At 34.1% G+C, this 14,749-nt stretch overlaps 1 protein-coding gene across 18 annotated transcripts in view; it reads right to left on the bottom strand.

The window, feature by feature from the left end:
• CRPPA (CDP-L-ribitol pyrophosphorylase A) overlaps positions 1-14,749 on the bottom strand; it is a 481,097-nt gene that overhangs the window by 55,990 nt on the left and 410,358 nt on the right. For 9 of the 18 annotated variants that reach the window (XM_053218382.1, XM_053218386.1, XM_053218376.1 and 6 more), the window contains 3 exons: positions 12,826-13,038; positions 2,260-2,349; positions 1,559-1,678 (listed from right to left, as the gene is read on the bottom strand). The gene's annotated coding sequence lies outside the window, so the exon portion shown is untranslated. The other 9 variants (XM_053218374.1, XM_053218372.1, XM_053218373.1 and 6 more) reach the window with 9 other exon arrangements.

Here is a 14,749-nt window from a genome sequence, read left to right as displayed (position 1 = left end):
CTGTATTTTTGTAATCTTTGGGTAAATATCTAATAATGCAATTGCTGTAAGGTAGGGCAGTTCTATTTTTAGTTTTTGAGGAACTTCCATACTGTTCTCCAGAGGGGCTACACTAGTTTACATTCTCACCAATAGTACAAGAGGATTTGCCTTTCTCCACATCCTTGCTAATACCTGTTGTTTCCTGAGTTGTTAATTTTAGCCATTCTGACAGGTGTATCTCACTGTGGTTTTGATTTGTATTTCCCTGATGATAAGTGAAGTTGAGCATCTTTTCATGCATCTGTTAGCCATCTGGATATCTTCTTTGTAAAAGTGTCTATTCATGTCTTTTGCCCATTTCTTCACTGGGTTATTTGTTTTTTGGGTGTTGCATTTAATAAGTTCTTAAGAGATTTTGGATACCAACCCTTTATCAAATATGTTGTTATAAATATCTTCTCCCATTCTGTAACCTGTCTTTTACTTTTAAAGTCTGAAAAACTGTGAAAATGAAAAGAGATCAAGAGATGATATTCATATTGCTAGCCCATATTTAGAGAAGGATTCAACTGTCTTCTGAACATCCCCCAAACTCAACACAATTTCCTTCCTCTCCTATATGCCAGTCACATTGCCACTCATCTCCCTAAGGACATCCAGTGTTTGACCATGTCTGACCAGGTTCCTGCATGCATCTTACTGTTCCACACCTCTGGCCCTGGACAGTAACAAAGCAGGATTCATAAATACCATCTGGGACACTTATGGCTGAAAATTATTGCTGAAATCCTAACCATATTAAATTACAGAAATGTACCTTCTAGTGTTTCTCTCACTACTAGATGAGGAGCTCCATAAGTGAGGGAGGCATGTCATTTTCCTATAACCCAACACAGTGCCTGGCTTTGTGTTCTCTATTGTGTCTGTCACTTAAGCTGAGTTCCTTTATTCTCCCTCTCATCTTTCTCTTTAACCTCTGTACCTATCAATCATGCCTTTTGAATCCATCTTCTCACCTCTATCCTTCATGCCACTACTATGTGCCCTCATGAAGCCACCCAATGTCCTGAGATACTGTCCACTGTTTCTCTGTCAAGTCACTTTCTATATAGTCCATTATCAATCTCAATGAATGCTTTAATTGTTAAATGCTAATGTTAATTTTTTTTTTTATTTTTTATAACATTTATTATTGAGAGACAGAGAAACACAGAGAGTGAGCAGGGGAGGGGTAGAGAGAGGGGAAGACACAGAATCTGAAGTAGGCTCCAGGCTCTGAGCTGTCAGCAGAGAGCCCGACGTTGGGCTTGAACTCACAAACTGCAAGATCATGACCTGAGCTGAAGTTGGTTTCTCAATCAACTGAGCCACCCAAGCACCCTGCTAATGTTAAAACTTTTAAATGACTCTACGCTATCTGTAAGATGTTCAAAACTATTAGTGTGGCATAAATTTCCATAATTTGCTCTCTATCTGCTATTCAAGCAATACTGTGTATAATCCAACATCATTTTTTCTTTCTTTCTTTCTTTCTTTCTTTCTTTCTTTCTTTCTTTCTTTCACTTCTCAGTAATACCTCTTTGAGTTGAATCTTCTTGCTCTTGATCCCATGTCAAGAATTATTTCACAAGGAGGCCAGGTACTATATCATTGGTAAATTTGTAGAAATTCTCAGGAAAAACAATAAAACAAAATACTTTGCCAAGAAAACATATCAAAACACAAAATAAGTATATATTGTCATTTTAAAAAATAGCATAAAAAAAGAAAATTTCATTCTAATCTAACTTAGGCTATTCAAGCTAACAGTGTATGACAAAAATATCACATTCCAATCTAATTTGCAATATGAGGACAATAAAGTAATGCATATAAAAATCCAACAACTTAAAACTTTTAATTTATACTTACTTTTCTTTAATGAAAAACAATTATATTTAGTATTAGGAAATCTAATCTGAACAATTATATCTAGTATTAGGAAATTAAACTCACCAATTAATAGATTAAATGATGAAAATGGCACATCTATCTCAATATAAATGGGTAATCACCTAATAAAATTCAATATTCATGAATATGTCAGCAATATATGGATAGTTCTGTAATAATATTAAATTTTTTTCTATGATAAACCGATAAGAAGAATATACTTTAGAATAAAACATTATTTAATTTGTATTAAAATTAGTGTTTTCATAGGGTTCTCTAGATAAACAGAACCAATAGAATATATATAGGTATATAAGAGAAGATTTATTATAAGAATTAACTCACGAGGTTGTGGAGGTCAAGTCTCACAATCTGCTGTCTGCAAACTGGAGAACCAGGAAAGCCAGAGATATAATTCAGGCCAAGGCTGAAGGTCTGAAAATCGGGTATAAACAAACAGTATAAGTCCCAGAGTCCAAAAGCCTAAGAACCAGGAACTAAAATGCCCAACAGCACAAGAAGATGAACATCCCAGGTCAATAAGAGAAAGAGAATTCACCTTTCCTCTGACTTTTTGTTCTATTCAAGCCTTCAATGCATTGGATGCTGCTGCCTATATTGTTGAGGGCAGATCTTCTTTACTAAGTCTACAATTCAAATGCTACTTTTTTTCCAGAAATACTGTCAGAGACCCTCCAAGAAATAATGTTTTGCCAGCTATCTGGGTATCCATTATCATAGTTAAACTGACACACAAAAGTAAACATCATAGTTAGAATTAAGATAAGGGTATCAGTTATCACCACTATTATTTAATTATTCCATAAGTAGTCAACACATTAGTAAATATATATATATATATATATATATATATATACACACACACACATACATATACATATATAAGAAACAAAATTTTATTTTTTTGTAGATTATATGACATTTCTTCAGAAAAGCAAAATAACTACTGCATAAATTATTAGAAATTTTAACATATTTCTTTGCAGATAAATTATTTTTCTTTACCAAAAGTATCACATATAAAATGTATATCCCACTTACAAATCAATAGGAACATAACATGTCTGTAAGAAAACTTTAAAAGTAATGGTTAATATCAAGATGAATATGATTATAAAACTTACTAAGGGGCATTAGGGTGCCTAAGTGGCTCAGTCGGTTAAGCCTCCAACTCTTGATTTCAGCTCACGTCCTGATCTTGGGGCTTATGGGATCAAGCCCCGCATGGAGCTCTGTGCTGACAGCTCAGGGCCTCCTTGGGATTCTCTCTGTCTCTGTCCCTTCATTACTAACACTTTTGCTCTCTCTAAACTTAAAAGAAAAAAAACTTAAAAAAAATTAATGGAGTATATATCATATTACTGGATAGTAATTTTCAAACTATTTTAAAATAGTAACACTTCCTAAATTAATGTGAAAATTCAGCACATTACCAATGAAAGCAAAATTTCTTTTTCTTTGGTCTCAAATCAAACATGAATAAAGCTAAGAAAATTCTTTGAAATACAAATAATGCGAGTGACCTAGTCCTACACAGCATTAAATTTTATTACAAAGTTAAAGTGATTAGAAACATTTGATATTGATGTGGAAACAAACATATCAATGGCACAAAAGAGAGAATCTAAAAATAGATGCGAATGTGCATGGGAAAATAATATATGTAAAAGTTGGCATATCTACATAGTCTAGATCATTCATCAAGTAGTATTGGGCCAAATAGCTTATAATTTGGAAAAAAAAAACACGTGGAAAATAAACCTGGACAGCTACTTTACTTGCACTAAAATAAATTCCAAATGGACTTCAAAGTGTTATGCATGTAAAAAACAACCAACATATTGTAAGAAATCATTTATAAATATCTTTCATTTTGAGGTAGGGAAGCTTTTCTAAGTATGTTGCAAAATTCAAAAGTCACAAAAGGAAAAATTTAGTAAGTTTTAAAACATAAAATCAAAAACTGTAAGGAAAAAAAGAAAAACCCTTAACAGAACAGAAAGACAAAAATATGAGAGTCAAATGAGTGATAATTCCAATATATAAAATAAAGTCCTATGAATCATAAAGTAAGCAAAGATCAACACAAAAGAAAATTTAGCAAATTTCCCCAACTGACATTTTAGAGTCAAAGGTATCCAATGCCCTAAAAACATACAATCAGTTTCTTCACCTCAATAATACAAGAAAATTATGACTAGAAACAGTGAAATATTATTACCATATGGCTGACAAATATTTTTAAATGATGAATAAGGCAATTGGCAGTATTTATCAAAATTTTAGTTTTGCCTATTTTTGATTCCATAATTTCAATTCTACATATCAATTCTTCACAAATACACAAGTGGCAAAGATTTCTGTGTGAGGTTGATATGAGTACTTTTTGTAGTAGGGAAAACCTGAAAACAGCATAAATATTTTCAAAAGGGGAAGAATAAATTAGCATACAAACTACATAATATGAAGTCATTAAAAAAATAGACACGCATGATATATTTGCAGGTGCAGAAAAGGGTATTGTAGAGTCAAATATAAAGTAAGATCCTACTTGTGACCAACAAGTAGTATTTATGTTAAGAACACATGCCCACACTGAGATTTTTTAGAAATACGGAGAGACTATAGCAATAGATAGGGGAGTGAGATTGGTGTGTGACCAGGAGGAGAGAGTACGTAAAGACCAGTGAAGAAGACAGTAAAAATTGCTTTTTAATATTATATATAGTCCCGTATGGCTAAGAGATTTGTACATTAGCACATACTATTTTTATTATTTTTTTTAGGGAAAAGAAAGAAGAAAGAAATCGTGCTAATATTCATGTTCGTATAGAAGGGTTAAAACGTGCATCCTCTGGACAATTTTTTGGCAATGTAAATTATGAGAATTTTTTGGAACCATCATAAGTTTAATTACATACATACAATCTCTTTCTGTATGTGTGTGTGTGTATACATATACATGCACACAGTATTATATTATATATAAGCCCAATTACGCTTAACTGTTTATGAGGGGATGCCTATTGAAGAACTGTCCCTAACAGTTAAAATCTGGAAACAATCTAAATATTTTATCAGTAATGAATTAGTTAAATGAATTATGATTTATAATTTAAGAGAGTACAGTGCAATATTAAAAATATTGGTGCATATCTCTGTGTACTGGCAGAGAAAGTGATCCATGAATTATTAAGCAAAACGAAGAGGTTGTAGGACAGGACCTAAAATTCCATCAGTTTTTGTAAATTAATAATACCATTTACATAACAATAATACGAACTATTAGTGTATAGCCTATTGGTGTACACATGTAAAAAATCAGAAATAACATGAATCTGTTAACACATATATGCTGCATATAAAAATATTGATATAAACTTGGATATATTTTAAGGGTAAGATTAAGGAAGTTCTCTAAATTTCTGCTCTCCTATTGATAAATGCTTTCAAACAATCACTTAGTACTCTTAAAATTACAAAATAAGAATATATTATTGATAATTCAAAACTACCTAAGTTTTTAGATGTCTACATGAATTGTTAATATGAAGCATGTCTTGGTGAAATTAAATATACTGTCTTCTTCGCAAAAGGCAAATGAAACTTAATCTATATGTAAATATATTAATTCAATGTCATTCTTGTAAAAATATAAATACCCAAGAGTTCAAATATTGCCTTTTTGCACAAATGACACCACTCATACAGGTGATATTAAAGGGTAGGAACACTCCACATGATTTTTACAGAAATTAGCTTATCTCTCTGTAGGCCTAAGAAATACAAACACTTTCATCAGGGCCCATATCCTGTAAGTGGCGGTTTTCCCTCATTCAATAACCTAAAAATAGTTCTTAAGGACAAGATTTTTCATCCTCATCTCTGTGGTTACAGTTGAGAATTTTTTTCTTTTGTAGAACTATAGAAATAGATGAGCCACATCATCACTAAGCAACCCACTTCCACCTTATGCATTATTTGTGCACTCTTAAACATTGAGAGCTTGTATTGTCTTATGGAAAACTTATTCCCATATGATATAATGACATTGAAGCTGAAATTCACAGAGATAATATTAAAAGAGTTAATTACGTTTTCAGAAGATTTTATCTTCTTTCAGACTTTGGTCATAATTAAAACCTTTAATCACTTTTACTTTGTGAGTTGAAGAAAAAATTAAGTATAAAATTTGGCATGGTATAGGAACTCAAAGTAACTTATGAACTGAATCTAATATATACAAGTAAGGAAGTCTATGTTAAATATCTCATTTAGATTGGATTGAAAGAGGCAATAAAAGCATGAGTAACATGATTTTCTTAAACATATATTGACCAAAAGACTATTTTAATAATAATAATTCCTTACCATTCAATTTGGAGTTAAGTATGTAGATTTTAGTTTCCTACACATATAGTATTTATGCATCTTAGAAACTCTAAATAATTTTCATTTTACGTAAAGTCACAGGAGGGCAAAACTCAAAAAAATAAAAAACCTCTAAAATTCAAGCTGATAATGGAAATAACACCAAGAAATAAACAAATAGGTGGAAAGATAGGTAGACAGATAGATAAACACATACATGTAGATATCTGTTGTAGGCTCTAAGTTATAAAGTCAGAGGTTGCAGGGTAAGATAAACAGATACTCTTCCTTCTGCACATATCTTATGTACACACATTTACTGAACTACACATACATATGCAGACACACACATACGTATATAATACATATACACAACACACACACCTAACACTGCATCTCCTGGACTCTAGAAGCAGAATGCCACCTCTCAACCACACCCATGCTCACTGAGCAGTTTAAAGGCATGGCTACTCCATACTATAGGGCTGTTTTTTAATTTTGAATCATTTCCTCTAGCTTTCCATGGTAAAGTATATTTTTTAATATTTCATATAAAAAATACTGAATGGCCTTATTAGCTGCAAGCTATAAATGCCACAAAACAGATTTGGAAATTGGAACACACCCAACATAAATGGTTACCAACAGTGAATGGGAAGGCATACGAAACAGGGCAGTAAAGCCACCACACAATATGAGGAAAATCATTAAACGATCTGGAAAAGCATCAAGATGGCTGGCCTCTTTGTAGTTCCAGCACAAAGACTGAGACTTATTTCTAAATATTTTCCCTGGTGGGGAATAACAGCTTGAAAATAATCCCAGATGTATTCATTTGTGTAACCATTTGCTTCTTGTAGCATATAGGCATGGAAAAATTATTGAAGGCTTCAATTCTGGACTTGTATTTTTTAAATGTCAGGCTTTTGAAAAATAGCACCATTTTTCTTTAAAACCATTCATTTACCTGGAATGTTGGCCAGCAGGCCTATAATATGGACTTGGTTTTGTTAAGATTGAAAAAATGCCCAATGGCAAAAGAGGAATGGGCAATTCCAGTGGATATAACTAAATATGAACCCAAATTCAAATGAGCAAATGTCCAAGCAGAGTAAAAAACAATGTTTTTATGTTTCTAAGCTGGCCAAGGATTTCTAGATCCTGTTAAACATAAATTTAGAGAAAGAACGCAATCTAGAAGGTTTCCTTTAAAAATACTGGAAGCAGAGCCTGTGCAATAAAGTGTAAGCAAGTTCATTTTTTACTCAGGCATTTTTTTCCTTTGAAAGTCTCTCAGTTTGATTTTATTCTAGACATTGAGACAAGAGGCCCAAAAGCTAAATGTCATTTTTAACAATCAATTTTAAAACACAGATAGAGGAAATTCACAGTTCTTTTTCAATTGTTGGTCAATTAATTTAAACTCAACTTTTCAAAGTTCTAAAAATATATATTATTTTAAAATTTAAAGAAATACACATATTCTAAATGTAGAGTACTTAACTGTCTGCAGCAGAGTACTTAATACAGAGCATTAATACTCTGTTAAGTATTAATTCTGCTTTTTACATCTGAATATACATTACTTTTTTTTAAATAGAGTCTGTGGTAAGTGTGGTATATGTGCATGTCTGTGTGAGTATGTGTAGAGAGAAAAAGACAGTGAGATTATAATCAGTGTCTTTTTCTTCTACTTGATCATATTTTGTTTTAAAAGTCAATGGGGAATATCTAACTTTTTTTGGTAGGCATTCTAGTGTTAAAGTAAATGTTGGATAAGATTGTTATTGTTAATAACCGGGTTGCTGTTTAGAATGTGAAGAGGTGTGTTTGAATCCATCATCCATTTTTCAAATATTTAATGAGCTCCTATATTATGCCAGCCACATTGTGGCAACCAAGATTTCAACAGTGGCAATGAAATTTCAGTAAAACCTTCCTCTAGAATGCTTCTTACGAAAACTTAGAAGCACATTCCTGATCATCTAAGGAAAACAATTTGAGATTAGAAAAAAGTAGGAGAGTATTTTTTTTTTATTCACAGAACTCTGTTTTATGGAGAGTGCCCCAATCTGATGATTTATGTAAATGATTTATCATCTATGCATGTGTAACTGATATCCACCAACTTAGAAGGGATGCCTTTGACGCCAGTCATCTGCTGCTTGGAGGCACACTATGAGCGACATGACAATGAGACCAGAAGGAACGGACTGGATTAATTTCAAGTGAAAATAAGGAACTCAATCTAAACTATGTAAAACTCACCTCACTCTGATTTATTGCTTTTTCAGACCATTGAAGCTACAAATAAAATTTATGAGGGAAGAACAATAAATTAGGATTGGATAAAGGCACAATTTTAGGCCTCAAGTTGCTTGTACAGTTAGATTTTAGCACATAAAATTGGGAGCATAATACTAACAAGTTAATAAAATCAGCCAAGTGCTGACATGTAAAAACAATTTTTTTTAACAATTGGTTGGTCCAATCAGTTAGCCTTGTTGACAACTTGAAATTTTGAAAACCTACGTTACTTATATTCGATGAACATTAAAAATGTAGAAAAGTTCATGGATGTATGCAACAGAAGTTCATTGGTCTTGGAATACATTTGGGGGGTGGGGAACTTGCCTTTAAAGTTAAAACTATAAAATTACCACATAATAAAAGGCTGTGCTTTGAACACTAATTGCCCATTTACTTATTTTTTTAAATCTCTTTTCCTATAATTATGGTGTGATGTATAAACTTTCTTTGGTTTTACTGAGGTGTGTTTTATATATTTTCAGTTCTACGGCTCTTTTCCATTTATTCTTAATTTTAATTTTACTAATATGCATTAGTAACAATCAGGCATCACGTCTACAAAGATTCCTACAGCGTTTTAATTGAGAGTAAATTGCCTTCAATAAATGGGGCCTCCTACTGGCCTAGAAAACTGGCCCACCCTAGTGGCTGGGCACAAATGCTCATTTGAAGAGTTAAACCGAGGCACGATAGCCCACTTTGTCAGCTGCCTAGAGGGACGTTGTCAAGTCTGGGACCCTGCTGCTTTATTCCTATAACTGTGTTTTAGAAACACCTCACAAGTGGAATTGTGGTTGCCTCATCCAGAAAATGTGGAAAGGATTAATGTGGCATGTAAAACAAATCACTCCTGAGCTCAGCTGAGAAAGTGGGTATTAAAAGCACTCCAGTCAAAAGAGCTTTAGTGAGAGGGTCACGGTGATATACAGTCAGCATATGTTGGGCTGGTAATGCTGCAGGGTGTTTGGAAATGGTAATGGTCCATGGGTGTAAAGTCTTTCAAGACCTCTTAAAGACACATGTGTTTCTTGAGCGTGTTCTCCAAACAAGGACCTGTTATGGGTTAGATTCACTGAAGCTTTTAAACTTTATTGATTGGTTTGTGGGATTCCAGGTTCACTCACTGCTTAAAAAAAATCTGTTGATAAACACAGGCAAGAATCCCACTTTAATCTTAACCTTATGAATCAATAAACAATGTGGGATGTTGCCTCCTCATCGATTATGGTACGCACTGTTTATTTTTATCATGGAAGTGCTTGCTAGTTTTCAGAGTTAATGGGCAATATATCTATGTTGTTCTTCTAAATCCAGGTGCTTTGTAGATTTATTTTGAGGGGAAAGAAAAGGGAGACACCTGAAGATTTCTTGCTATTTGAAATATGAACCATAGCCTTAATAAAAACTTGTGGGTTTCAAGTTGAGAGAGAACAAATAAACCTGCTAAGTGTAATTTCATAAACTGAGACAATTTTCCTTGGTATTTCCAATTTAGGAAGGAATTCATTAAGATTTAACATTATAATGCACATACATAACTGTAGCCAGAGTTGAATGCACTCTTAAGGAAATAAACTGTACTAGTTTTCTATACGTGAGTAAACTGTTGCTGCCTATTCTAGGTTTGGTTTATATTTTGCACTTTTTAAATGGGATCCTTATACTTTTTTTCCCTGGAAGGTTATACCTCATCAATTTATTCATTTTTTTTTTAAGTAAACTACACCAAAGGATCATGCAAAATCTTTGAAAAGATGAAAGCACAGGCAAAGCTTGCAATAAATAAGGGCTGATGCATTTAAGCAGTTGTCAGCACATGTACTCAAAACAAGCATGTGTTTTTAGATTAGACCTGGTAAAACATCAAGACAGGTTAGCAGGAAGTACTAGTTAACTAACCTAAAAATCTCTTCAGTAAAACTAAACAAATAAAAATATTATGTGAGGCTGGAAAAAGTCATGGTGCTCTTGGATTTGGGTTCAGTGCTCCTGAGTTTGACCCCCAACTTACAACCATGACTGCAAATATTTTTTCACCAACTTCAAGCATGACATTATTTGTTACTTTTACTTTACTGCAGGCCTGGTAAAAGTCAAGATCAATAATTTCGCAGGAACATTTCCACTCTACACTGAAAATACAGCCAACTTGAAGGACACAGCAGATATAAAATTTCTTGCCATCTCTGTAAAACTCATAAAGCATCACCACCACCTTGTGTTTTAATTGAACTTCCCGTCTTAGGCCCATTCATATCATTGCTATCTAACTCACACATTCAGTCAGGAGGAAGGTCTCAAATAGGAGTACATAGTCATTGCATGGCCTATGAAGAAGTTAGGTACAGAAACAAGATAAAAATGTTGCAATATAATATCAAGATGGTAAGGGCAAATGAAGCTGTCGATATCATATCGTTGTATTTTACTACAATATCATGGCTATGGCTATTTAACATTCAAAGAAGCAACTAATGTTGCTGCCTTCCATGTGCTTGATTGTGGCTAAAAGAAACACATAACTTTCTATACAAAATTCTTGGAGGATTATGAGTCACTTCCATGCACTGACTGCTTGCATAGACTTTCGAGCTTCAGTTGCATATATTCTATGTGAAAAATTTTCAGAATCCACAAGTAAGCATGAATCTGCAGTCGTATCTTCCCAATTTACTTATAATTACTGTTCCCGGGGCTTCCGCGGCAATAAGGTATTTCTGCATTGTATATAAATGGACGCAACTTTTATGTTTTCTACTAGAAAACACCAGTCACAAATAGAAAACAATTGAAAACTTCCTATTCTAGATTTAAATTTTTTCAAATGATTTTTCCGAATAAGTTAAACACCCAGAAAGTCAAAGTGCAATGCCCGTCTGTTCCATATTACTGAAAAAAATAATTTCTTTTCATGTCAGAATGATGACAGGAAATGCATGATCTTGACAACAGTCTTTCTTTTGTTGTCAGGTGTGTTCGAGTCTGTGTGTGACATTTTAGCAGCTTTAAACTGAAAATTATTCTGGGCCTGAATGAGAGATTCTGCGATGCCTAACCAGTCCTCAGTTGGGAAATCACTGACCACTTGTCCCGTGTGCTCAGTGGTCCTGACTTTGAATGCTTCCCCAAATACACTAATTGGAGACCTGGACTATTTTGAGTCTTGCAGGTTTCCATGTCCCCCAGACACACTGCACATGAGGGCAGACTAACCCTCACCAAGATGGGCGGCACACCTGTACAACAGATGACCAATTTGAAATGTGCAAAGAAAAACCTCCACAAAATAATACGATGTTTCCTTCACGTGGTGTACATACAATTCAGACAGCTAAGGGGCTAAAGCATGCCATTTAGCTGTAAGTTTTCATTGCTAAAGACATTTTATAGGGCTTAAATTTTATATAGTCCAGTATCAAGTAGTACTCCTAATTGTATGACTTCAAAGTAGACATGTGAGCCCTACTTTCATATTATTTTAGTGGCAAGCAGTCATTGCCCTTCCAATTGTTCCTATGAGGTCCTATATTAACGTCATTATTGGAGATTTTATTTAACTTCAATTTTAGTGAAAACTATGCCTCCTTCTTTGAATGGGAGTTTGAACACTGAGATTAAATTGATAGAGAAAATCAAGTCTGAATCAGTTTACAGCCCAGAGGTACATTGTGAATCCCATAAAGCATTGTTGCAGGAACCTGGTTAGTGTTCTGTACACCTGCTTAATGTTTTTTTCATCATCACAAATGTCAAAGTGCTCGGTAAGTCACTGGGGTTTGAATGACAGCCATGCACTAAGCAAGCAGTTATGTTTTTTCACTACCAAATTGGACCATAAATGATGAAAAAGAGGTCAAAAAGGAAGTATGGAACCATACAAATTTGAAAGGGGAAACTGCTAATAGCCATAAACCCGGTGCAATCAAAGGCTTGGCAAGTCATTGCAAATTACCTGCTCTGTGAATTACTGATCGCACTGCATTATGATATAGAACTTTCTAACTCCTTTCATCTGTAGTAACAGGCTTTCTAATAGCTCACAGATCAAAAGCAAAACACTGCCAGTGGAATTTTGATACAAATACACCAAGGTTGTACAAGTATAATGCATATGAATAAAATGTTAATATGCATCCAATATTGCATCTAGTCCATTATTTAATATAGTATATGCATTTTACAAACCAAACCCACTAATATCATACTTACAGAAAGAGATGACTGGTAAGATATGCTTAATTTAAAAGGAAGATGAAATCTTGCATGATACTTTCAGCAGGGATTAATGTAGGTTGGTATGCTTTAAGCAAGATCTTGGCAATCTTTCAGATGCAAGAGGTCAAGTTCCTAAATCCTTTTCTTCTAGCTCAAGACTCAGGCATATGGAAGTCCCTCCAAATATTGCACCGCCAAATATTGTTCCTATTAGGGAAAATATCTGTATCAATAAGTTTCTTTCAAAAAGATATGTAATGCTCAGGAAGGGTGAAGTCTCCTGGTCACTTTAATCAGACTTTCCGCTTGCCTCCTTGCAGGAGATAGTATGTACCAAATAAATGGACTGTTTAATTCTAGGTAAATAGCCTGGGGGTGGAGGAACTTTGGATGATGAGACATTTTATAATACAGATTTGGCTGAAGTATTGCCAAGCTAGATTTTGCAATGATGCAAAAATACCTCTGGTGCCTGGGTGGGTAAAGGGATAGAGGCAGACAAGGTTGACAGTTGGAAGAGAGAGATAGTTGCAAAAAACTTGGATCCTTTATATTTGATAATGGCCGATATGCTTGAAATTGAAAATCATTTCAACTGTGTGTGCTAGATGAGGGTTCTTACATAAACCACTGTGATTCTTTTTAAGAAGAGTTTAGTTTGCTTTTGTAACAATTAACCATCAATTAGTGTTACTTCCTCTCATGTTGAAAATAGAGATAAGAGAGATACCATGCCTATCTTTACGGGAAATGGAAATATATAGAGACATTCACATGAATAAAGAAAGTACAGATTATAACATTCTTTATATTCTATATTCTATATAACATTCTTTATATTCTATAAAGGCATAAGCCTGAGAGGGCTTTTGAATAAGACTGCTATTTGAGGTAGAATGATCAGGAAAGACTCTCTGATGAAGTAATCTAAAAGTTGGGATATGATTAATATGAAAAAGCTAGGCTAGTGAAGAATTGGCTAGATGGACAAGATACGACACATGGAAAGAGAAACAAGCATAAAGACCCAAAGTATGTGAAGGGCCAAAAGTGTTGATAAAGAGCAAGAAACACAATGTGGCTGAACCATAGTAAGCAGGGAAGAAAACAGAAAATGACGAGATCAGATAATGTAAGGCTGTGAGTCAGAGTAAGAAGCAACACATTGGAACTGGCTATTCTGGGGAGAACACCGGATCTGTGAGAAAGAACTGAATCAAGAAGACCAACTAGGTCAGCACAGAGTTGCCCAAGTGAAGGATGATAGTGGTTCAGGTTAGAATGGTGGCAGTGGAAGTGAACAGAAATGAAAGAAACATGACTCATACCCATCAAGTCCCCAGAGAAATCCTGAAAGGCTCTCAGCCTTCCAGTCCATGTGATATAGCAGCCAAACCTTCTGGTTCCAGTGTTTCAATGAACGACTCTCTACCCTCAATCAGAAATTTTGGTTCTCCCCCTAACATTTCCTTGGTGGGAAAAGTACATAAATTGGTGAAGTATTGTGTGTGTGTGTGTGTGTGTTTCTACCTGTTTAATGAGCAAACTACAGAACTCAGTGACACATACAAATCACTTCTGCAATGTCTGTTTTAAAAGTGGTTTCAAATCTCTGTGGCATGAGGTAGGGTTATATACCCATTGGTCAATAAATTGCAGCTGATTAAATCTGAGTCACTGAGGTGAAGTTCTTATTTTTGTGGGGGAGGTAGGAAGAATGGGAAGTTGGCTGATTATTAGAGAAATGGGTGTGAGATTGGGGAGGGGTTTAGAAAAAAATGACTCAGTTCTCTTCTACACATTTTTGTGTATTATTTTTAAAAAATAGCATGCATCAATGGCTATTTTGCATAAATGAAAAAAGCTTATTTAAAAAAAATTTTTAACGTTTATTTATTTTTGGAGAGAGACAAACAAA

Source organism: Acinonyx jubatus, chromosome A2 (genome assembly GCF_027475565.1).
Source record: "Acinonyx jubatus isolate Ajub_Pintada_27869175 chromosome A2, VMU_Ajub_asm_v1.0, whole genome shotgun sequence".
Lineage (NCBI taxonomy): Eukaryota > Metazoa > Chordata > Mammalia > Carnivora > Felidae > Acinonyx > Acinonyx jubatus.
This window is presented reverse-complemented; position numbering and strand designations above follow the sequence as displayed.